Source organism: Lonchura striata, chromosome Z, assembly GCF_050655825.1.
Source record: "Lonchura striata isolate lonStrDom1 chromosome Z, ASM5065582v1, whole genome shotgun sequence".
Taxonomy (NCBI): Eukaryota; Metazoa; Chordata; class Aves; order Passeriformes; family Estrildidae; genus Lonchura; species Lonchura striata.
In genome coordinates, this window is record NC_140740.1 from 68488633 (window position 1) to 68515781 (window position 27149).

At 35.0% G+C, this 27149-nt stretch overlaps 1 protein-coding gene across 30 annotated transcripts in view; it reads left to right on the top strand.

The window, feature by feature from the left end:
• The window catches only part of PTPRD (protein tyrosine phosphatase receptor type D), a 1154377-nt gene that overhangs the window by 368000 nt on the left and 759228 nt on the right, over positions 1 to 27149 (top strand). The gene's annotated exons all lie outside the window — the stretch shown is intronic.

A 27149-nucleotide genomic window follows, 5' to 3' on the forward strand; every position in this document is an offset into this window, starting at 1 on the left:
CAAAAATTGATTCATACAAAAAGAAGTTAGAACTGCTTAAGTCTCCACAATTTTGACACAATCATATTAAAAGATTGTTCTGATTGAAGTGTAACTAAATCTGCATTACTAATCAATAAAGTTGAACAGATTCTATTATAATTGGTGTTAATTAAATCATATGACAGCATTTATTGTATCATCATGCTTCAGAATCTGTACCTTAACAAGATAAAAATTGTATTCCTTAGGCTTTGAAGTCCTTTAAAAAGCATATTTCAGTGTTAATATGCAACAACCTTGATTTTCATATGATTTCCAACAGAATTATTAACAATGCTCTACTTCAGCTGCTCTATTCTGGTGTGACATCCAATGTATGTACATCCAAGTAATGAATGGAGTAAATTAAGTTATCTTTGAGTCTGTAGAGGTAAATATTTTCCAGTTCTTTGTCTGTCTTTCCATACAACAGATTTCCTAGTATTCTCTTCAATTTCTGGATTCTTTCACTCTTTTCTATATTACATGTTTCTTAACTAAATAGAATTTGTAAATATTTTTAGTCCTTTCTATTTATTTTAGTTAAAATAATAGTAAACTGTAAATGGCATTTCTAAGTGAAAACAAAATATACAATGTGGGATTCCTTAAAATCAGAGGGTTTTGGGTATGTTGCAAAAGGCAGGCCTCAGAGACAGCAGGATTAGAGCTAAGCAGTAGCTATAAGATTTGTCAGCAGAAAAATTATACAAGAAGTAGAAAGAAAGAACAAATAGAACAATGATCTGTGTATTAATGCTTGAGTAGAATAATTCTCTAAGTTGCAGAAAAGGATATCTAGTGAGATATTAGGAAGTTTTAAGCTTAATAATGGAGCTCTGTGCATTGTATCTTAAGGCTTACATTACTTAAGCAAGTATTGTATTCGAAATAAGCAAGCATTGTTTTAACCAAAGTTACTTGTACTTATAGTGATTGGGTAGAACTACTGGCAATATGCTTTTGCTTTGTGTGATTGGTCATAAAGCTTTTAAAGTAAGTTGTAACATTAAGTTCTTGGTCTGTTGCCTGGATGTGAGCTGCTGGCATCTTCCCATTGTCATAAACATGTAATGAGACAAAACAGAAATAAACAGCTTGAGACATGTTCCACAGCAGTCCCATCCCATTCGTGACTTGTACATAGCCCCCAGCCAGTGGTAAAAGGTGCCCCGTGTGAGGAGGATGGTTAGACTAGACTAATAAAAATAAAGATTGTGGACAGCACAGTTGCTGGAGGCCCAGGTTGTTAATAGGAGGAATGGTTCATCCTCTTCATCGTCTGTAGGTGATATCCTTGTAAGTACTAAGTAGCAACTTTAGGGGCTCCTGGGCAATGAGATGGGAAACCATCTGTCTAAAACATGCCTTTTACTGGCTTGAGACAATTTTACAGGATAAAGGACATTCAGATATCTCAAAACATAAACTAAAAACTTATTAACCTGGGTAAAGGTGAACACTCAAAATACAGACTTGAAGTCTGCTTTCACCTTTGATTTTTGGGACCAGGTAAACGGGAAAATTTACAATCTAGTCTCTCTTAAAAAATAAAAGAGACTTTGGTCAAACGAATGACTGTCTACAGAGCTTTAATGGAGAGTTTCAAACCGAGTGATCATGACAGAGACTTTCTTGAGCATCAAAACAGAATACCTGGTTCTGAGACTTTAATTCTGAGTGGTGCAGGGTCTTTGTCCTCCTCTGGGGGGGCGGGTCTGGGTTTGAAGAGTTCCCATTTCTTCAATCACTTTATTGATCTTTCTCAGGACATGAAGCAACCTCCAGGAGTCTGATGTCTTCTTATGAATGACGAATACTGTTGAATTCCAGGGACTGTTCGTGGGTGTGATGTGACTTTACTGTAATTGTTCCTTTACCAATCTTTTAAGGATATTTAATTTCTTCTCTGTTAAAGGCCATTGATCAATCCATCTAGGATGATCAGTTTTCCAGTTCAGCTTTAAAGTGGCAGGTTTTGAAGTGGTTTACATCAGAGGCCTACTTCCAGTTTTGCTCCCCACTGGGACAGGTCATCTCTTCCCCAGACAGTGAGAGGCTTCTGAACAACAAAGAATGCACTGTCACTGTTTTTCCTTCAGGACTGTAATGTTAATCATGGATGCACTTTGCAAACACACAGTAGTACCTCCAATCCAATCTGCAGGAGTTACCAATCCCAATCATTGGTCCAAAATATGTGAGAAATTACAGTGACATCTTCACCAGTATCTGGCATACCTGTAATATAAATTGTTTTACCATGATGAGTCAGGCTACAAGTCAATTTTGATTGGCTGTGGCCCACACATTGCACCCAAAAGACCTCAGGACCCGAGGTACTAAATGACACAGACATAATTGAATTCTCTGGAAAGTTTTTTGCTTGGGTGTATTCATGGGTAAAAGAAATGCAATGGCTATAAGAGTTTTTGGTGGTGTAACCATAGGAACATTAAGTGCAAGAGCTAAAATTACTATCTCCTCATTATAATTTACTGAAACAACAGCTGGAAGCACTGAAAGTCCTAAAATTTTGTTGCTGGCTTTGCCTAGAATCAAAAAAATCTTGTCTTCGTTGAAAAAAAGTGATAATTCCAGTAGAAATACTTTCATAACAGAAATTATTTAAAAGGTGCATGAATGAGGAGGCCAATTCAAACCTTGTACCTGAGGGTATTGAGCTGGAACCATCTGAGGAATGGTTGACTGAGGAATGAATGACTGAGGTACCAATAGCATTTGACTGGGTAATTGGCTGTAAGGAGGTACCACTACTTGTGTCAAAATGCAGTGATTTTAATTGCTTCTTGCAGTGCAGATTTGCCTGTGGAACAACCAAAAACATATGCTTGGGTGACCTTAGCCAAGGCAGCAGGCTCAGGTACCATACGCTTGTCTAATTCAGAACCAGAAAAGCCTTTCGCAACCTGCCCAGCTAGTGCACCAGTAAAGAATTTGCCCTTGGTCAAAAAGCAATAAGCCTGTTGAAATTGACAGTGGGGGCAATCCTGTATTGAATTGGAGCATTTGGGTCAAAAAACATCCCAAGGCAGTATCGGAACCCCAAGAATTAGAAATCCTTGGTTCTTTAACAATGGATTTTTGCCTTATGTTTACAGCTAATGATTGGTGAGAACGTGATCCTCCAAAGTACACTGTTACTCCCCATTATTCTGCATACAGGAATTCAAGTTTTTGGTGTAATTATTGAGAAAGTTGGGATTTCCTTTCCATGGCTGACCCAATATCCACAACAATTTCCAAAAGGATATTGGTTCATTTATGGAGATAGGGCTTGGAAGGGCATTCCATCACGCCTGGAAGGTGGCCCATGTAGCATTGGAATGCTCACTTCTAAAGTGGTCATTAAAAAGAAACATAGGGGAACAAGATCTGCTCATTACTATGATGAGAAGTGTAAGAGTGATTTCATGCCTTGGAATGCTGTTTCAGCAGGTTTGTTTTTACCCCAACTGGCTTCAGCAGTGGCATTGAAACAATTACATTGGGTTGGATGTTGGCTGCAATCAGTGATATGCTGACAGATGTTAACAGTGTTAGACATGCTACCCTTCAAAATAGAGAAGCAACTGATTCTTTTACTGGCACATGGACACGGTTGTGAGGAATTTGGAGGATTGCGTTGTATGAACCTGTCAGATCATTCTGAATCCATCAAAAAGCATACAAAAGCTGAAAGATTTGACAGCTCAAATTAAAGAAGATGGTGGATCATATTTAGATGATTTGTTCCAAGAATGGTGCTTTGCACCTCAGCTAAGGAAAATAGGTTTATATGTGTTAGCTGTTTCAGTAGTGATACTAGTAGTAATACCTTGCATACTTCATTGTGTGCGACAAATGATGGACAAAACTATCAAGGAAGTTTTTATCATACAAGAGAGAGAGGTAGGAAATGGATTCACAGACAGTTCTCAAAATCTTACAGAGATAGTGGATGAAGGTATAGAGTTGGAGGAAGGTTTTGAATTAAGACCTTGGAACCAGTGAGACTTTTTTGAACAATGTTTTGTAATTGCTATCCAATATGACTTATGTGCTTTGAATTGACTGGACCTTCAAAGCAATACAAGAGAACATTTCAGCCTGAAATGTGCTAAAAACTGAGTAAAAGACATCTATATCCCACTTAAATATTAAAGAAAAAATAAAATTACATGTATACAAATTATAGTCTCATAAAATGACTATGCAACATATGGCTTATACTAGTGGTAAAAAAAACAGGTGGAAAAACACCAGTTTACATATATGTTCTTGCCTTTGAATCATTCTTTTTTTCTCCTTGAGTGTTTAGAAGTCACTAAGAAATCCTACCTCTTTATCGCTTTTATATTAAGGTCCTGAAAAATTAACAAGGCTTCTGTTTTAGGTACTTTTATGTCTGTTCATTGCACTGGCAAAAGTAAAATTTGTTAGTCTTTCTAAAACAATTTACAAAGGTTACATGCGCCGTGGGATCTCAGCAGATAACTTCACTTTTTTTTACACAAAATAGCACAAGAGAAATGAAAAGAAAAAATAATCAGGTCACTTATATTTTCTGAAAAGAACAACTGAATCTCCCAGAGGGCAGATCCAGCCAATACTACCCAGGTATTTAGAGTGGAAATAAGCAATATTTTCAGCTGAAGAATGTAAGCCTACCTTTCTGAAAAGACAAAAGGAAGTCTTTCAGTGTATTAACTAACTGGGACAAGTACCTAAATGCTTTGTAATATATGTCAGGAAACTCAGCACAAGGTTTTAATGTTGTGGTACGTTTGTAAAATGTATGTTTAGAGGCCTATAGACAGTTACCACTGCTCTAGGATATGAGATTTTATAACTACATCATGAATAATGTATCTCCTGCATAGCTTCCTTTTACATGTGATCTGCTGATGCCCATATAAGAATTCCAGTCACCTTTCAAAATGATCAATGCACCAATTTATTAATTTCATCAGGAAAGATGAAATGATAAGAGTGAAAATAGCTCAAGATATCTACTAAACTTACATGTCAAGTGTTACTAAATTCATTATACATATCATGCTTCAACTGTATAAAAATCTATTGTCAAATTTCTTATGCCTCTTTCTCAAAGGGCTATTTTCACTTTTCAACCTTTATCACCCATGTAAAAATAATTTCAAAAGTAATACATTTGGGTTTGAGCTTTCTCGGTTTTGCAATTTAAAGCAAAGTTATAAGCTTGCGTACAAGATTAATCTCAGCTTTTACAGTTATGATCGCTTTACAGAGTTTCTGTTGATTGTTTTATTATTTACTTTTAATGCATTGCATAGGATTGATAGTGTGATGGCAGTAATGTGTAAATCTGTGTGGATCAACAGTTGGTACTAAAGATCAATTTCTGAATTAAACTGAAACTCTTGGTTTTTAATGCAATTATCTTTTTTATAGTGTCAAAACAAATGTAGAGAAAAACCATGATGGAACATTTTTCTCCTCTTGTATGTAATTCATGTCTGAGGTCAGTAAATGAGAGGTGAAGTAGCTACCCTCAGATGGCTTCTACGTCATGTCTGGAAGAGAGAGATGTTGCAGCATTGTTTGGTTCTTGAGGCCAGGGGTCAAGTGCTTGTCTACAGTAAAAATTCCTACTGTTCATTCACTCTTTTCTTAATATTCAGAACATTGTTACTGAAAAGTTTTCTGACATTTCCTAGTGTTAGTTAGTGCCAAAACTCCACTTCTGTAAATTTTACACTGATGGAAATATCTCTGTGAAGTTTGGATATCAGGAGGTCAGGTGAAGCATTCTAATATTTTATCTGTATTAAAATCTTTCCTTGACATACTTGAAGGTCTGCAACTGAATCCCCATGTTCAAAGCAGATTAAAAGATAAATGGTTAGTAATGTGTTATGAAGAAAAGTACAGTTTTTGTCCAAACAGTAATCTGTAATTCCAATGTGTAATATGGCAACAACAGCAAAAAGGCAAAAAGAGGTAAGTGTAAAAGTTCTCTCTTAATGATGATGCTTGCATAAGCTCTGTAGCACATGCTTTAGAAGATCCCCCAAAAGCTAATTATGCTTATTTTAAGTTCTCTGCTGTTTTGCAGATTTTTTATTAGATTTTTTGTGGTGTTCTTTAAAAAAAAAAGGAAACACTAGGAACACAATACTTGAAACAGTCATCAGATAAAATTAATTTGATACAGTTAACAGTAGGCAATTGTAGGCACACAAAATGTGATATTTTGCCTCTGCCAAAGAGATAAACATTTTACATTATGCAATATAAACAGTATTATTTTCCTGTAGTGCAGAATTTTTCCTTGTCATTCTGTTATTTTGGATCAGACAGCCAATTTTTTTCTTTTCCAGCATTAGTGCTTAGGTATGTTTACTCATGAATGACTTCTAAATAGTTTGTTTTGCCAGTCTTCTATTACTATTTTCAAACACTTCATTCTGTGTGTGATTTGAAACTTGATCCCAAGAAAAAAAAAGAGATGCCACTAATCAAATATTTAAAAAAATCTGAAATAATCTTCTCTATTTTATAATCATAATGGCAGGAAGCTCAATATTTCTGCTCAAACAAAAAGGCTAGTATACATATTTACCAAAGGCCTTATGATGTTTGCAGTCGACTTTGCAGAAGACAACATTTATAAAACCTTTACAGAGTCTGGCAGATGCCATGGATTCTCCTGGGGATTAGTTTTATTCAGATATTGTCTTTCATTTGAACTTCAAACATTTTTTTCTTTTTTTTTTTTAATAAGTTTTGGAAATTAAAACCTTTTTTATTTGTGTTATCATAATACCTACTTTGAATTTACTTATGGGAAATAAATCCCAGTAAAGCTAAATACTATTGCAATTATTAAGACGGGAAAGCAAGACAAAGAGGTATAAATGTAGTTTGAATCACTGAAAGAACTAAAAGCATGAGCTATGCCATGTTTGTTTTTTTTTTCTTTTTGTTTCCCCTGAATAAATAAAAAGCAGGTATTTTCTAGTATTTATATCTTTCCCACAGAGACCATATTGTATGACAAAAACCCAAAATATTGTGTTTAGCAAGATCTAATATTACCAAGAAAAATCAGTTTAAGATTTCATTTTGAAAGTGAAAATTAAGATATGAGGGAGATGCTTTTGTTTCTTTATGAAACAATATCTTTGTGATATAGTTTCTTTCTTTCACAAGTAGGTAAAACATGTAGGTCTTGCTTTGTAGATTCTAGATTTTGGAAAAACACAGAGAATTTAGAAATTAAATTAAAATGGTGTTCAGAAAGAGAGGCATTAGAAAGATCCTTATAAATTGTTGTTCTTTTGATGCTGTTTGTATGTAGAGAAAGATTTTAATTCAATAGTACATCTTAATATAGGATAATGCAAAATTAAGATGGAAAAAAATTCTTGGAAGTGTCAGTACAAGAATTCAGGCTCTCAGAAGATGTCTAGTATTTTGAGAACCAGGATTATATGCTATTTATTTTTCAACTGATAAGAATTCTTTTTCTCTTAGTTTCCAAAAGGGAAGATATACAAGAATCTTCCATGCTCTCTGGTTTACCACAACTCTCTTGGGTACCAAATGAAGAGGATGTCAGCAGACTTTTTTTGCCTACTTCTATTTTCCCAGAGCAGATAAGAATCTCCTCAGAACTTGGTTCCTCTGACAGCTGAATAGAAGTGTGTCCACCTTTATACTTGTTTGTCATTCACTCTAGGAATCTTTGACAAATGAGATTTGTGTCTTTTAGCAAGGCTTTTATCCGTTTTCTACTGAACCATAGACCTGCAACTCAGTACCATAAATTTCCACACTGTTAAATTTTCCATGCAAATACTTCTCACCCAGCAGCCCAATAAAATGCTGTGCCTGGTGGATTCCTCTGTGCTAGTCCAGCTTCTGATTGTTTATGCTTAGGGGCTTAACAACACTTTTTTCATTGATTATAAGCATTGTTGCTAAAGAAACTCTGTAGTACATATACAAGTACAGAAGAACAATCCTTTCAGGGAGCTGAGCTTTAAGAGGAATGAGGGGAAAGTGAAATATCCAAACTGAAAAAACAAAAACTTTCATTTTGACTTACAGGTAAAAACTAATTTTATTTTTAAAAATAGTGAATGATTAATATAAATGCATTCCTTGCCTCTCAGATTTTTTTTCTTGTAAATTTCTATTTAACTTCTATGAAGAAGGATTTATAATTCTAATTAGCAGAATGATGCTTCGTAACTTTCCTGCATTTTAGAAGGCTATGCTAATACTCACCTTATCCAAGAGAACTTGTAAAATTGTTAAAATATTTTTTTTTACCATTATAAAGGACGAAGTGGAGATCTTAAAATGTAAAAGGGAGAGAAATACTGACCTATAGCCAAATGTAAGGTAGCTATTTCAGCATTTTCTCTGTCATAAAAAATAACATCCGTATTTAAGGAATAAACCACTGCCATTCTGGATTCTGCACAAATCTGGAAAACATAATTTGGATTACCATTATGTGAAACAGAATATTAAGGGCTAGTTTAGGTTAGCATTCGAGGGCTGCTGAGGAATATATTTGGTGCAGGTAGCTCGGTTTGCAAGCTGCTGACTGAGCTGCAGGTTAATCTCTGGGGGCTGTGAGCCCCAGGCAAGCGGATGAACTGCTGACCCGTTCCACAAGAAGATGCTCGGAGACTTTGGGCACCACCCAGGTGACTGGACACTCAGAGACATGGCAGGGGCTGATGTGGCTGGACACTCAGCTGGGCAAGCAAGACCTTCACTGCACAGACTGAGGGTATGAAAGTCCAGGCATTCCTTTTCTTGGAGTCCCTCCCAGGAGGCACCCAGCTCAAGCTACTATTTTGTTATTTTTCCATAATTAAATTATTTTAAGGATCTGAACACCTGAGACCATGCTATGGAGAACTTGGGGCTGAGCTGGTATTGAAACCTGGTCTGACTGTGCAAGGTGTGGGGTGTAGCTGTGAAGTGGTGTAGTCCCAACTCGGGGGTTGTGAGACAGAGTTCCAGAGCAGTTCCTGGATGGTTGAGCAGGCAAATTTCCTTAACATGGAACCCCTCATCTACGTCTCTCTCCATAATACAAAAGCACACATGAAAGGCAGGTTATTACCATGTTGGTTTAGTCCTCTTAGAGTCTACAGAAACATAGAATACTTTGAAGAAATAAATACTGAAGAAAGTTTTTGTGCCTAGGAGTTCACTACAAAATACAGAAATAAGAGACGATGTAATGGAATGTGAACATTCATATCTTACTTACAGAAATAGCTAATGTAATAGAAAATTTGTTTTTTTGGGTTTTTTTGGGGTTTTTTTGTTTGTTTGTTTTATTTTTTTTGTTTTTTTAACTCAAAGAGAGCATTTTCCTTTTCTGACTCCAATTAAAAATGCAAGTTCCTCCTAAAATATTATCTTCACTTTTGAGCTATTCAACAATGGAGTAACAATGGAGTAAATGGAAGAGAATCCACAGTTTATTTTTTTAATATTATATAATATATTGTTAGGGGAATTCAAAGAGAATGATGGTACATAATATACACTAGAATATACTCTTTTTGTTCATTTTCCTACATGCAGTAATATTTGTGTTAACTGTTCATTTTTGTGCATGAAACTTTTTCAAATGCATTTAAAAGAGTAATTTTACAAAATATGGAGGATTTCTCTTAGCTGTAAAACCAGAAATATTTTCAAAGCAGGCTGTGTAATTAAGCATGCTTAATTTTACCTATGTAAAAATTCTAAATCAAACTGTTTTTTTCAAGGTATTTCTCCAAGCACTTCAGGGCATTTTCCAAGTCTTACTTAAAACTAATTATTCACCATTTGGCCTGGAATTTCCTATTTTTTATCTTATTTCTCTTGTTTTTTTCTTGTTAATGTTTGCTCAGATCTAGAAAATCTCCTCCTTTTTACTCCTAGAAGTAATGGTGGAATTCAGGCATAGTAGTTTGAGACAGATTCAAAATTCAGAGACAAAGTAGAAAATATCTAATAAGATATTTTGTCTGTTTAATTCAGTCTGTAAATTAGGGGAGGTTTTGTAGTATTGTCTGCAAATTTATCTGTAGTTATAGCAACCTTTGTAACATGACTTCTGATCTAGCACTTGTGTTTGTGTGAAGGTTTGTGCATGAAACTTATATAAAAAGATCAATCTTAGAGGTCTAAGGGAACATGAAAAAGAAAATGAAAGCGGAAAATGGACTTGGTTATATTATTTTCTCAATTAATATCTGCATTCATTTCTGAACCACGGTATTTTTCTTTTCTTTAAACTGCTTCTATTTCAAAGTAAAATTTAAAGAAATATAATGCAGAGAACGTTCTTTAATGAGTGAACAAAAGGAATGTCTAACTTCTAAGTTTTCTTTACAGCCACATGCAGTCAGATATGGAATAGGCTTGCTGAATTCCATTCTTCAGCATTATTCAATGCATACTAGTCCCTGCATTGCTATGAGTAATAGCATTTCTGAGCAGTAACAGATTTCATTAATTTCTTTAAAATAACTTTAATTCTAAAGAATCTCTGATGTATTATTGACTTTTTTTGAAAGCTGTGCATAGTTCATCTTATATAAACTTCATGTTGCACCTTTAATAACTGTATTCAATTTCCTGTTTTGGTTATACTTTGAGATGTTTCATATCCTTCTTCCATTTTGGATGCCCTTTTAGGAATAGTTTTCACTAACTAATCAGGCAAAAGTTTTCTTTTCAACTCTTTCAATAAATCTTAATACAAAATTCTACAGAATTTTTTTCAATTTACATAATCAAGAACAAAATCTACATCTTCTGATTCAGGCCTGCCAGACAGATTGTGGGGACCTCACTTGGTGTAAGAGGTTTTCCCACTTGAATGTTTTTGGAGAATGAAGGCAATAACATGGAAATCAGTTATTTGAAGAACACTGGCAGATAAATCCAATTTTCAGGACTTTCAAGTTTTTAAAAATTTGTCATTGTTTTTTGATAATCAGTTGATGTTACTTTAATTTTTTGCCCTTAATTGAGGAAAGAGAATTCAAACAAGGTTTAAACATCTTTTGTGAGGAAGGGGAAAGGACAGATAAGAAAAGCAAACATTCCTGCATGGACCATTTACTGTAAGTGGTGTGAAGTTGTTTTGAATTATGCAAGACTGAATCTGTCTCAGGGCACTGAACATGAAAATTCCCTTAATGACTCAAATGCCCAAGAGCTACAACATTATATTTCTCAGAGCAGTGGAGGAAATCTTGTGGTTGATGTAATATGCTGTATTTCTTCAAACAGCCACAATATAAAGAATTTTCAGAGGAGAACAATGAGCAAAATATGTGAATAACTCTGGGGATATAATGAAAGGTGTTAGTGTAATATTGCACTGCAGTGGGAATCTGCCCTCATTGGATAATAATCTAGTAATAAAATACAGAAGAAATGAATGTCAGGAACAATATAACATACTGGGAACCTTTCACAAAAATACACAGATTGTTGCATTAAGTGTTGAGTATCAGGAATGAGGATTAATGTATTAATTTTCATTGTTGATTATGTCAATGGAAATCACTACAATTATCTTAGCCTATGCAGCTAGGGGGCAAAAAGACAAATTCAACTGAAGATTATTTAAGAAATAATGTACAGGTTTAGAAATTTCACAATATGATGTTTTGCTGTATGAATTTTTTTCCCAGGAAATAAATTACAGATTGCAATTTTTTATGTTTGCACAGTTTATACTACAAGGTTTAAAGTCTGAAAAAAATTGTGTCTTATTGAAATAAACAATTAATAATTTTTGTGCTTACACAAGACTGTCTGAACTTAATAAAGCCTTTGCTTTACATAAAAGGTAAAATCATAATCAGACAAAGAACCAGATTTTTTTTTGATTACATAGAATGGAAAGAATGTTCTGAATGTAAAAATTGCTTTAACAGCAAATACTGATATCAGCAATCTTGATACAAAATGTTCTCTCTAATATTATTTTAAGATTTCTGATATCTCAATTTCATCATATAAAGTCTTCTGTTACTATGTTGCCATAGCACCTTGTCCTCTTTCTTAAATTATCTCTAGTGAAGGCTTTAAAAATCAGAACCAGTTGTTGTCCTAGGAAATATATAGAACATCAAAAGTTTTATAGGGATTTCAATAAATTTTCTGAGTATCTGTTTATATATCACCCCATACTAAAGACCTTTTAAACTTTCTATTAAGTTGCATAGTGTCTAAATATTTTACATCTATGTGAATTATTTTACTTTTTTTCACCTCAGATTTTTATTTTGGGTTTGGCAGTAGAAATCAAGCTTCTTTAGATAGTCCTTAAGATCCCTTCCAGCACAAACCATTCTATGACTCTATGGTCCTCTATTTGCTACTAGTTTACACTCATACAGGTCATACTAAATCTAAATTACATGTTTGGGATAACAGAACAAGATGGAAATTGAGGGATGAATGAAATTTATATGGGTTTCTTTTCCAGACATATTTGTAAGGTTCACCTTGATTTAGTAACTTCATTTTCATTGATTTCTTTGATATGAGAAAGGTTTTGCTGTGCCACTTAAAAGAAAACAATAATTTAAAAAAACCTCCTGTAATTGCATTGCAATTTAATTAAAAGTCATAATATGTTTTAGTGATCATAAGTTATTAAGCCAGCTTGAGTACGTGCATATTTTAGGTCAGGTTATTCAGTTGTGAAAACATAAATCCTAGTTTTGTTCTAGAACACCTCCTTAAAATGAGTAGATAGATAATTCAATCCCTAAGAAATAGTATTGCTGACAAAGATGCAGACAGGAGCCCTGTTTCTGCATCAGTCAGAGTTTGAAGATCTACTTCAAAGGCACTGTAATACTGGAGCACTTTGTGCAATAACTGAATGTAGCCACTCACAAGGTAAGAGTAAACATTATCTCTGACCAACTTTGTCCCTCTTTGGAGTAAAGGAGCAGGTATAACAGTACTCCTGGAAGAAAGCCGAAGATGGTCAATCTCCCATTTTCATGTCAAGGCAATAGTTTACTTCCTCCTTGATGCAATTCAAGCACAATAACCTCCAAAGTTCTGTTCTTCTTAGATTATTTTCTGTTATTTTTGCATGTAAATAGTTGCACTGGCCTTAAGGCTCAGAAAAAAAAGATATAAACTTGGTTACCAAAGGAAGAGAAGGAAATTTTCACTGAATAAAGCCTTGGCTAAGAAATTAAGATTTGATTTTGAAAGATAAAATGAACTAATGTTTTTACACATTATGCAGGCTAGAAGATTTACTAGGATTATCTCTTGCATTAGATAAAATGCAGTACTTTTTGGCAGCTATCTCAAAACTCACATCCACAACAATGTCTTCAGACTCTTTTAAGTGCAAAAGGGTGCACAGCATATCAGTATTACGTCTAATAGTTTGGGAAAAATATTTTGGAAGGAAAATTTATTTCACATTTATTTCACTGGTGATAGTCTGTTTCACTGGTGTTGCCTGAAGACTATATTCACACTCTTCAAAGAGTGAAGAGGGCATTTTTGGAAGCTAAAGGCTTCGAGAAGGATTTTGGTCTTGCCCACTCTGGTCCACTTTAAATTTTTCTCATGTATATTTCTGCTTTTTGGTTTATGTCTTAGTGCTGTTGACAGGGAAATCATGATTGGTTCTGTCTGGTTAGATTTCATATAGACTTTATATAGACTTTATATATCTCATTTGTGCATATGTATTAAGTATGGGTGATGGAAAAAAATATGCATAATCTCAGAAATACTTACATGAATAACTGCTATTGATGTGTTGTGCTGTGCAGCATGTAATTATTTTTGACATATCTTCACTTACTGTCACAAGGGACTGATTTATCTTTTATTTGTCCCCCTGTCCAACTGATCTTTTCACATAAATTTGCCCTTGCCTATTGAGGCATTTCTGTGGTTACCATCTCCCAGATACAGGGCAAAAACATGGCAAAATCCTGAAAATTCTAATTGTTTATCATGCATAAAAACACTTATTTCTTATATCACAGAGAGAAATTGACTGGCTGGTGATGCTGTGCCTGATGCACCACAGGATATTACTGGTCGTCCTGGCTGCCAGGGCACAATTCACCACTTGTTAGTCTGTTCAGAATACTCTTCTCTTTTGGATTAAGATGTGACATGGGATATTCTGTATTAGGAATGATAATAAAACAAATGGGACTGTAATAACAACAATTTTAAAAAATATATTCTCCACTGTGTTCCACTTTTACCAGAAACTCCTGTGAGTCAGCTTTGAACTCTGACTTGCTTTTTTATCAGTCTGTGATGAAATGTCTTTAGATAGGAACAGCCTGTTTTCCATTTATTTCCTTTAAATATATATTTTATTTTATTAACTTAAATTTAAAAAACCTGGAAGTAATTTTGTGAAATGTTAAAAACCAAAAACATAGAAACCAAACTATACCAAAACCACAAAAAGACCCAAAACTAGAAAAGTAATTGATTTCACACAAGTGAGAAGGATATAATCACCTGGAATTGAGGGGAGCTGAAAAAATAGTTGCTAAAGATAAAAATTAGTCATTGACCTCTGAGATTGGATCTACTTCCAATTAGAAGTTAGCAGTTAAACAGGTATGGTCTTATACTATTTTGTGTATAGACACACTTACAGCAGGTGTCTAAGAAAGCTGTCTCAAAGAAACAAAACAAAACCTAAGAAAATCTACAAGAAAATAATATGTTTAAAATAATTGTCCATATTCTTGATGAAAGAGATAGTGGTGCTCTTAACTGTGTTGGTAATTTATTATACTTACCCCAGCTAACACTGTAGTAAGTGAAGGCTAGCCCTCCTGGAACTCTTATCACAAAAAAAAAAAAAAAAAAAAAAAACTAAAAAAAAAACTTATGTGATTCTAAGTTAGCAGCAATCACAGAAGCAAGGAATAGAACTTTAAAAGTCAATATGAAAATTCAGTGCAATAATTCTGAAGATTATCAACAAGTGCTTCAGTTTTAAGATTTCTCGTCCATTATAGCCCATTTTCTTCAGAAATATAAGCCCCATTTTTTACACACTATACACTTATAAAAGTTGCTGCAGGATGTTTCTGCTTCTAGCTAGCTGGAGCCTCAGGAAATTTGACACTGACAGATTCTGGGGCTTTAAGATTTTGTTTGGATTAAGGAGTTTGTTTAGTCAGAAAATCATTAGGAAAAATACTAAAAGTGGAATATTTAAATAAACTGGGCTAAAGAAAAGAAGGGGGGAAAAAAAGAAAAATATCAAAGAATAAAAAATAAGGCAACCAAGCCAACCCTTAACAAGAGTTGTTTGGATTTTTTAATTTCCATCTCTTTGATATCTGTTTGCAATGGATGATTTGGGAATGAACATCAGAGTTTATTGTATGAGTCAATATTATATACAGTTTTCTTTGTGTTTGTCATTTTTGTGCTGAGATAAGTAGCCCTAGGAATTGAAAGCTTCAGTGCAGTTGGCTTCCTGAAAAGTAGCTCAACTGCTGGGCCTCTGGTACAGACTTTTCCATAATGCCTGTAAAGATTCCTGAGTGGGCAACTGTAGTTAACCTTTTACACATTCTGCGGAGTGTACACAAAACTGGCAAGGGCCAGGGAGGTCTCAGCTGTAATGTGATATACACAGCACTCAGGCAGGTCTGGATCAGGGCACGTGTATTTGTAAATGGTGAACAGCTACACAGCAAGACACCTGTTATTTACAATTCCAGACATATTTCAGGTGTAATCCTGGTATCAATTTCTAGTCATGGTATAGAGAATTTTTACTGACCAACAAGTCAACAATGCTACAGTGAAGGAAACTGCGAACTTTCAGCATGGGCCTTAGTCTCTACTGTGTGTCCTTTCTTTCACTTAATTGGGCCTTTTCTTTTAACTCCTGCATCATCTCCTCACTTCTTTCCTGAAGAAGACATTTAGTGAAGAATTTCAAAGCAGTTATTATTCAAATTTTAGGAAGTCTTCTGGTTCTGCCAAGATTGTATAGACAATAACTGTTCTGGTTAGTGGAAGCTCTGACATCAGGTATGTCCTCATTTCTTCTAAATAGCATCATTTCCGTAATTCTGTTTTTCCAATGGTTCAACAACACTTGTGTCAGCACAGTAGATGGGGGATGTTAATCATGTCATAGAGGCAGGAAAATTATCTCTGGTTAGGCAGGAAAAGAAGTTCCTTAAATCAGTTTTGCTACCAGAGGATGTGCTGAGGTAACTGTGCCCTTAAAGAACATGTCTTAGTGTAGTCTATTACAATCAGTCGTAAGTAGTCCAGACACCAAACGTCTAACTTTGTTTAAGCTAATGACTGAAGATAGTATGACTTTTCTTTTTGAGCTAATGAAAATGTCAAGCATATATAAATTAAATGTAGGTTAAATGTATCACTGTACTTGGGGTCATTCAAAGGTTATACTACTTTTATTGTTGCATCATTCTTAAGATCTTAATCAGAGTCAACACAGAAACCTGTGGCTTCATATACTACCTCACTTTAGAATTTTGGTGTCTACCACCTGCTGGTTTTGTGCTTCAAAACCCTCTGAAATCACAGAAATGTGGATTATTCTTCCTTTGTTCTAGTTTTGAAAAGAAATATAGATCTATAATACTTAACTATTAATACTACTTAATTACATACTGAGTTATCTCAGTCCTACCCTTTGAGTAAAAAATGCTTTTGGATCTTTAATAAAAGAAAATATAATTTATGTAATATTTTGACCTCTTTTTCACACATCAATATTTACAGATATCACATGTGAGAGGATTTGAGACTCAGCTCTTCTGTCACAACAGGATTATAGTGATGTTGCTGTACTGCCAATACTTGACTCCTGGTGCTTAAAGTTCAGAAATTCACTCTCAGCTGTGTGCTGTGATGAAACAGTCAATGTTTATTTCTGATTTTGTGCATTGGTGGACTGACTCTAAGCTGACAAACAGAGATAAAGATTCTGAAGTCTGGGACTGTCCAGATACAAAAGTTAGATCCACCAAGTAGATCCACCAAGGGAGAAATCCACACAGCATAAAGCAGCTTAAGGACCTGATGCGCGGCCTAGCTCTATCATTTCAATGTATTATCATGTACAATTTCACTAGATGAATAACATACCTAAATGGAATGGTAACATTTCTGATATTTTACCCAGCTTGAATTTATTTTTTTATATTAATACATGGTACTATAAAGTTGTCTAGACCCCTTTCATGTGCAGTGTTTTCTAGGTTAAATTCTATTTCTAGCAAAATTCCATTGATCACAGCAAGTAGGAAATTACAAAACACTAGGTTTGGGACTTTAAAAGGTTTCACTGAATTTGCCATATGTGGAATCTGGATTATAACACCTGTTCCTACTGGGAAGCTCTCCTTTTGTCTCAAAACATATTTTCAAATTGTAGTTAATTAATTTTCATAGCTGTCTGTTCCTTATCCCTATCTAACTTTTACACAAGGCTTAAAATGGATATGTTTGTGGAAGATATTAATTTCGTAGAAGTGCACAGACTGAAAAGAGTACTAAAATTCAGAATAAATGAGATTTTTTTCTTCATTCTGTCTTCATAAAGCTGCAGTTTGTGAAGTTTTCCATAACAATTGAAGATCCCTCTACAGGAACAACTCAAATCCAAACCAAACAAACCTAAATCTTTTATTTTTCAACAAATGGGTGTTCCTGCCATTAGCTTTGGGGGCTTTTTGTGTGTATCCTGGAATATATATTCTCTTCTCTGGGAGTGTTACAGATGACAATATCAAGCAGTTAATGTGTTCTCATCTCTTTCTTATAAATTAAACTTCTGTTTAATGGTTCATCATTGTAACCATAACTGTTTCCATCCACTGAGGCAAACAGTCTCGTTCTCCTAATCATCTACTAGATTTTCAGATGTTTACAAAGCCAAAAGATTTTTTCATAATTGTACCTACTTTCTATCTAAATAAAGGGAAACTTTGTTCTTATACATAATTATCTGTCAAAAGCTGTACACTCCTGTAGTGTCCCCATTCTTCCTTCAGCTAATAGCACTGGTCAAGATATATGCAAACTATTTTTATTTTTATATAACTATATGTATACATGATTATATATATGTCTAAATATTATGTTGGATACACATAATATAAAACTAGCAATATTTTTACATGTAACAATCATAAATATAGGCATAATTGTATTTTAGGATACATATAAAATCATCAAAATAATGCATTTAGTTGTGAAGAATACAGATTTCTCTAGATCATTCTAAAATAGTAAAATGCTTTGTATAAATCCTAAAAATAATATGTTTGAGCATTTTAATTTTTGAATATTATATACAATATACTCTTAGAACAGAATATACACATCAAGTATAATAGTTACTAGTGGCAGGGGAGTCCAGCCTTTGGAAAAAAAATCTTTGAAATTTTTTTAGACTTGTATTTTAAGACTTACCTCCCATATAATATGAATCTCAGATTGTTTGACACTGTAGATTTAAACTGTTTGTATATATTTTGTTTGGAGGTTCTTTCTTTACTCAGGATGCTAGTTGCACTTTTGCCTTTGGAAATGCAGAAGCATGTACAAAACCCAGAGAGCCCAAGAGCAGAGAGAAAGCACACCAAGGGCCATGTGGTTTTATCAGGTGTCCCGTGGGGAGGAGTTGTAAAATCAGATTACAGCCACCTCAGAACAGGAAGGTTGCACAATTCCTCAAAATTGGTTAAAACAAGGGGATTCTCAGGAATGACTTAATGGTTTATAAAACTAAAATGAACATTATTAAGCTGAACTAGCAGTAACAGAAAAGCATTTGAGACTTAATTACAGAGGATAAAGTAACAGAAATTATGATACTGACTTAAATTAATACATTTTTGCTTAGTGGGTTAATAGTTCATTCTCCTTTGGTTTTGATCTTCTCACCAGAAGGGGTGCTGTTCTTGGTTTCTTCTTTCACGAGGGGCACAGTCCTTAGTGTTTGATCTCAGTTTTGGTACTGGTGTTGTAGGTGTTTCTCTGCTGGATTCTGGCAGGCAGAAAGTGACAGAGAAGACAGTCGCAGCTCTGAGCCATCCTGGCAGTTTTCACTCCTTGCTTCGCTCTTAGGAACAAAGGGTAAGGAAAGATATAGGCAGCCTCACAGAAACTGAAAAACGTGGGGGTTCACAGGAGGGGGGACCACAGATGTAGGGCATCGACACGCTGCATGCAATCGTCCATAACCTTCTATAAGTACCCTCCAGGGCTTCACCGTCCATAGGTTGCAGCAGACATCTCAGGAAAGTTGCCAAGTCTGTCTAATGGTCTTTTTTGAAAGCAAAAATTTCTTCCCATGAAAAAACTGTTCATAAGTGTCTCTCTGAGTGATTGTAGATGTTAGCCCCATAGCTCAGTCCCAGTTAAGCTGGTGTCCTTACTGGGAATTCCCATCCCCATAAGCTTTTTACCTCCATGGAAGATGGGGGTCCTGCAGGGTGTATCAATCTGTGGGCAGCTCACAGGGGTGTCGGTCAGCCTGTCTTTACTGGTTGCCACTTTCTCCACAATCTGTAGCAGTGTGTGGCAGCACTGTTGATCTTGTCCGAGGAAGCCACAGCCGAAGGCAGGGAAAATGGACAGGTCAAATCTCTTTTTTGTTTAGCATGGGAGTCCATTTTATTCCCCCCTGCCCCTACCCTGTGCCAGGGGGAGCAGGGGGCAGAGGCCTGGGAGCCTGATCAAAGCCCAGAGAGCCCAGAGATCCCGAGAGCAGAGGGAGAGACCCAGGGCCATGGGGTTTTATCAGGCGTCCCACAAGAGGAGTCATAAAATCAGATTACAGCTGGGAAGGCTCCACCTTTGGAGGAGGTGACAGGTAGTTCAGGAGGACTACAAGTATGTCATGAGATTATGCAAGGAGCAAATTTGAAGTGCTAAACCCCTAGTAGAACTTCATATGACTATTGTTGTGAAAGATAATCAAAACTGCTTCTATAAACAGATTAGCAACAAAAAAAGGGCCAAAGAGATTCTCCATCCATTATTTGATCTGGAGGGAAAAATACTGACAAAGAATGTGGAAAAGACTGAGGTATTTCATGCCTTTTTGGCCTCAGTCTTTAATAGTCAGGTGAGTTATTCTGGGAGTACCCAGGCCCCTGAGCTGGAAGACAGGGATAATGGGCAGAATAAAGCTCCAGTAATCCTTGAGGAAATGGTCAGTGGCCTGCCACACACTTAGACACAAGTAAATAGGTCTGGATGGGATTCATCTGAGTGTACTGAGAGCTGAGAGAAGTGCCCATTGAGCAACCTTCAGCAATTTATTTTCTATACAAGCATACTGATGCTACTATAGCATAATGAGTTAGGATTAGTTTCCAATATTTTATACATCTGAATCTATAAATTTTCCTCTACAAAGTGCTTGTTAGAAATTAGAAATCTCAGAAATAATCCCTTTCTACATGTATCACACATCATCTCTTGAGCAGAATTGAATGGCATTGTAAAATCTTCCATGTTGGTACATGGTGACTAGAGATCTTATTTATCTCCAAGTGCAAGATTTGTGAAGCTGATTTGCTGATAAGGCAAATTTTCAGAACTGTTATAATTAATGAGCTAACAAAGGAAGAACATCGATTAACTTTCTTAAATGCTAATTCAAATTATTTCTATTCAGGGAAATTATGAGTATTCTGATATAGAAAACAAGGGTAACATGAATAACAACAACCCCATCAGCAGCAACAGCTATAAAAGAAGTGCTATATCTCTAAATTATTGCTGCAAATCCAAACCAACAATCATTCTGTGAATTTTGGCTCAGTTTAATTTCTTTAAAATAAACTATTTTTGTGTCATACCACAGAATCATAAAATGGGTCAGGTTGAAAGAGACCGCAGCAGATTATCATAGGAAAGTAAAATACTGCCACACAGTAAAGTTCTTCCTGATAATCAGGCGGAACTTTGTTTGCATCACTTTCTGTCCATCTCCTCTTGTCCTGTTGCTTGAAATCACTGAGCAGAGCCTAGATCCATCCTCTTGCCACCCTCACTTCGAGTACTTACACAATGACAAGGACCCCTCTCATTTTCTCTTCTCAAGGCTGAGCAGATACAACTCTCTCAACCTTTCCTCCTAAAATAACATGCTCCAGTCCCTAACTCATTTTTGTTGTCTTCTGCTAGACTCAATCCAGGAGCTCCATATCTCTTTGGCATTGAGGAGCCCAGAACTGGACACAGAATTCCAGGTGTGCCTCAGCAGGGCTGAGTAGAAGAGATCTCCTCCCTGAACCTGTTGGCAGTGCTCTTCTCAGTGCACCTCAGGATCCTCTTGGCCACCAGGATACACTGCTGGCTCATGGACAGCAAATTTGCTGAGGAGACATCTGCCCCTTCATCCAAGTTATTGATGAATAAGTTAAATAATACTAGGCCCAGTATTGAACCTTGGGACACCACTAGTAACAGGCCTTCAGCCAGACCCTCCAGCTAGGCCCTATGCTGATTACAACCCCCTGGGATCTCCCATTCATCCAGTTCTCAATTCACCTCACTGTCCACTCATCTAATTCACATTTCCTGAGTTTAGCTGTGAGGATGTTATGAGAGACGGTGTCAAAACCCTTGCTGAAGTTGAGGCAGACAATATCCACTGCTCTCCCATCATCTATCCAGGTAGTTGCTGCATCATAGAAGGCAATCAGGTTGTTCAACATTACTTATATTTACTGAATCCATGATGACTACTCCTGATCATCTTCTTGTGATAGAAAATTGATAGATTTGACTTTCACAAAGATTCACTCCATCATCACCTTTCCAGGGATTGGATGTGAGGCTGACTGGCTGGGAGTTTTCTGGATTCTTCATGCCCTTTTGGAAGATAAGGGTAACATTTGCTATTTTCCAGCCCTCAGGCACCTCTCCTGATAGACACAACCTTTCAAAGAGAAGCACATGTATGCCATCCCTCTCAGTATCCCCATCCCTCCCATCAGGCCCCAGGGATCTGTGGATGCCAAATTTTCTTGACTCTAACCCAATCCCCCTGGACCAAGGGGAAGTCTTCCTTCCAACATTCCTTTACCCTGGTCTCCTGGACCAGAGATTCCTGGAGACTGGTCTAGTCAGTGAAGACAGCTGAAAAGAAGGTATTCAATAACTACTTTCTCAGCATGTTCTGTAAGTAGGATTCTCCACCCATTTTTAATAGCCCCACTCACATATGCTTTAGTTTTAATCTCAAAAGCAGTGTTTTATTATTTCACAAGTTTCTCAGTTTGAAGGGTTTGTGTTTTTTGGTTTTTTTTAGTTAATAAACAAACAAAAAACTCACAGACAAATTAAAATACTTCTGTATACAAAAGGTATTTTTTCAACTAGAAGCTATTAATGAGCAAAGAATTCCAGAAATGCCCTCTAAATTTATGTGTTAGTTTTCCTACAATATCTTCCCCTTTCCTATACCATATTTACTATTTTAGTTCAGTTAATTTAAAGTTCAACTAAGTCAAAGTTGTGAACCTTTGGTGTCACCTTCTGTGAAGTGCATGAATTGGCCTTATAAAGACATGTTCAAGATTTATGAATGTACTGTGCTGGTGTCTCTCATTTGATGATTACACATATCCCCAAAATTTAATTGTCTTTACATAAATCATGATTATATAGGGATTTTCACAAATTACATTTTGGGTTCAGGTACTAATTATATTTTACAGGAGTAAATAGTGATGAGATTGGTAGACCACATGGTTCCTAACAGCAAGTTTCTTTTTTCATTTGTATAGCTTTGGATTTTTAGTTTCTATTTAACAACAGAATTGTGCTACCTTGACATTCTTATGTGCTAGTTTGTGAGAGGGCATTTTGGTCCTTCTCTTGTCTTCTCTGGGTTTGTTCTAGCCAGCATCTTTTATATTTAGGGCCACAAGGTTTCTCTGCCTAGCTCTCTTCAGTGTGTAGGCATTAAAGCAGGCCTGATTGAAACTTATCTTAAAAGTATTCAGCCAATTGCCTCACTGAGAGATAAGCAGTCTCTGGAATAAAAGTGGCTTATTAAACCACAGTGAACAAATAATTTTCAGCCATTCTTTCCACCTGGAAAGAGTATTTTATGCATGTAGCATATTCTTTATATAATCAAATACAGCTGAACTCTCAAAATAAAAATTGAACTGTTCTGTACACTCAGCTCAAAGACCTTAGTCAATACAAAGTCACATTCATTTGTTCTGATAGAATCTATTTGAAATTATCACTTTGCCTATCTAAAAGTTATAAAGTAATAGCTGTATTATGTCATATTTATAATACTACCAGTTATACCTCTCTGCTAGAATTTTCAACATCAGAATACTCAAGCCAAGGCCAAATAGGGTGGAGAAATAATAGTGCTATATCTCCCTACTTGGAAGTCATTTAAATTTCACCTTGTGCTAGTCTTAAGCAAACAATCTGCTACATTAACCAAATACTGGGGATTGTTTCCATTTTTAAAGGCATGAAATGTGACACTTAATAAAGCAGAGGCAAAGCTTTGTGCTTCTATTAATATAGATTACTTTTGTAAAATGAAAATAGAGACTATAAATCAAAATAACTCATTATAAGTTTCTTGGTTTACAGCAATTTTTTTGTTTTAGTTTTTGCTGGTTTATATCTAGATTATATCACTTATCCTTTTACACTTAACTTCAAAATTTTTGGTATGTGTTGCCTAAATTCTGTACTGATTAAAGGAGTACTTCTAAATTTTTTTTTCTCTCCTTTGTGACAGCAGGCTTATAAAAGCAAAAACATTCTTTAGAACCCCTAGTGAGGATTTTGTCTCCAGAAAATGGCCTAAACAGTCACTTAATTTTCATATTATTTTTATATGAAAAATAATACAATAAAAAAATTCAGACACAAGACTTCTAAAATACCTTTGGAAAAATTAGGAGGAAAAAACTTGAAAATTTCCAGGATGGTATTGTTTTTGGTACTTAGTGCAGGTCAAAATTCTGCAAAATAAGACATGCCATCTTCCAAGGGGAAAATCATAATTCAAGAAGTTTTTCTGGGTTTTGGAGTTGTTATTTTTCTTGCTCTTCTTGTTGCTGTAATTACTTTGTTTTGTTTTGCTTTGGTTGGCTTATTTTCCTAAAACATATGTATCCACAGACATAAAAATGTATACATTTTTAGACAGTAATTTTGTATGTTTTAATTCCTGTTTGCTCTTTTATTGATTTCAATAATTTACACAGTTGGTGTCAGATTTCCATAAAGGAATGAGCTTCATTCATATAGTAAGAAACTATGTATGACACTGTATGGCACTTTTCTTGAGAAAAAGCTCATTTTTCTATCAAAGACGTGTAATTCAGTTTCACGATGGTTTAGACAGATTTATATCCATGCTGTTACGTGTTTAATTTATGTGGGTTCCCACATATATGTGTGTGAAGACAAGGTGCAAAGGGTATAAAATAACTGTTATAATTTAAATTACAAGGATACTCCATCACTAAAATGTCTGTTTTCTAATCCTATCTTATTAATATTAATAATGTCTATTAACAAAAAGAAAATAAAAGAAAGAAAATTAATCTTTAATTCCTCACCTTATCATCTTGTCAGGAAAAGGACTTAAAACTTGAAACACAAAGTGTTAGGTCCTGTAAATAACGTAAGCTAACTGTGAGAGAAGTTAAGGACTTCTCAATGCAATGATATTTTGTATGATTATTGCCAATGGAAAAAAATGGTTGGGAGGTGAATATTGCATGATAATCTTAAGAACAATTAATTTAGAAATAAATTATCTGTTTGGATTATCTGTGTCTTTGGATTCTCTGTATTTTTTTTTGAGAGATAGTGACTGTCCATAGAGTGTGGTATAGACAGAGATTAATGGTATTCTTATTTTTATAGCAGTAGTCTGCAACTTTAGATTTAGTCTTTGAATACCTCACTGTGATTTTTAAATAAATCAGAGAGCCAAGTCTGGAAGTATTTCCAGATTACTTTGCTGAGGTATGTGCCATAGTTCAGGATTTCATTTTTTCCATGTGTACAGAGGGTTTGGACTTTTTTAAGAAATGTAATTGAAATGTACATTATGTATTATTGAAAGATTAATCTAAAAATACTACCACTTCACCACTGGGAGTAAAAGGTAATCACCAAATGATTGCTTTCATAATGAAATTTATTTTGAAATTTTTATCAAGGTCATCTTTTTTTGTCTAATTTTACCCACACTTAAAAGCTGGTAGATGAATATTTTATTCTAGAAAATATGAAAAATTATCCCTACACAGAAATTACAATCTAGTATTAGTCAGATTCATTAATAAGAAGGTTAAAAATAATCTAGAAGAGTTTTCTGCTGTATTGGGTATCTGAATTTGCTCATGTGGAGACTCCAAGATTCAGAAAAAGGAGAGGACAAGAATGGTCAAAGTGTAGAACCTCTATTTTAAATTGCATTAGACTGAGAAATTTTAAACTCCTGGTGAAATGACTGATGAAACTAGATGAGGAAAAGCTCTTTAGTCAATATTTTGTTTATTCTTTAAGGATCTCTTCTCAGTTAGTGTTCTGTTCCATTTCTTTTTTTTCTTTTTGCATGTGTCCTCAACATGAAAAGTTCAGATCAGAATATAAGGAATCATTTGACTGAAACTTTATCTATGTTCTGCTTTAGATTATATTGTAAAACAAAGCTGTTAACTGCACTTATTTTTAATCATAGCTTTTTTTCCTCTGTGTCTTATATTCCTAGCCCAGAGTATATTGGAAAACTGTAAAAAAATACATTTTGGGGGGGCAAGTTAGATAATCAATAATATTTATAAACATCAGAAATCAACAGTTTTTCATTAGTTATCTTATTTTATTATGCAATTATGTGCCTGATTTGGTATGGTAAGAATTATGAACTATTACTAACTTGATTTTGTTGCTTTGTTGCACCAAATTCTTCCATTACACATGTAATTTTAATATTTTCCAGCATCCTTTTTCTCAGACAATTGTCTTTAAATGCTAAAAGGATTCTGCTGGGAGAAAGTTGAGGTCCTAATTTACAAGGACACTTACCTGAGTTTTTCTCCTGACCCTGATGTGTGTATGCCAATGATTTTGGAGCTGAGCAGAGAACAAATTTTTTCAGTACAAACATTTCTCCTTCTTCAGTTTCAGTTTCTATGCTTGTTTGCTTCTTCCTACATTGTCCCAGCTGATATTTATGTGGGACTGTGATGTAAACAAGAGAGCTGATATGAATGGAGTAAAAACCATTAATGCAGCTCCTTTTTTTAACCTTTCTTACATTCATGTATTGGTGGTACCAATGAAGTCTCACCCTTAAGACAATGGTTCAGTTTGATTCGGTTCAGAAAGCTGCCTCCATTTCAGAGGAGCTTTTTAAACTGCTTTCTCTCTGAGTGAAATTTATCCTGAAACTACCCCCTGAATACCTGCTCACTTCTGACAATAGTGTCCTGCAAAGAAAAGTAATCATGAACTTGATTATCCACAATTGCACTCAATGTAGTAATTTTTCTTACAAAGTAGTTGTAAAAAGCTGCAGTTATGGTCTGGCAGCATTTGATACCTCTGTTTTCTCAGCAGTAAATGGTGGTACAATGTGTAGCCGTAAAAGAGAATCAAGTATATTGTGTTACCATGTGCTATGTAAGCCACAATACTTAGGTTGCATTGTGTTCTCTTCTCCTGAAAAGGAACACATAATTTGAGATTTACTGTACCAAATTATATCACTTTGATTGCTACATGTAGAGAGCTATTATTTGTGTGGCACAACAAGCAATCAACTTCTGAACAGTATCATGTGTACTGATGACACTACTAATATGGAAGCATATTCTAGTATTTGGAATGTGGGGAAATAGAAATAAATTGTGTTTTCTGAAATAACCTCAAATTATACTTTTTTCTTCAATTTAAAGTAAGAACTTCCAAACCTCCCTTCAATTCCTCCCATAATAAAATTAATTTTTATAGAAAAGAGTTAATGATACATTTCCAATTTCAGCTGAATATTAATTCAGTGATTGTAGTTCGGCATTAAA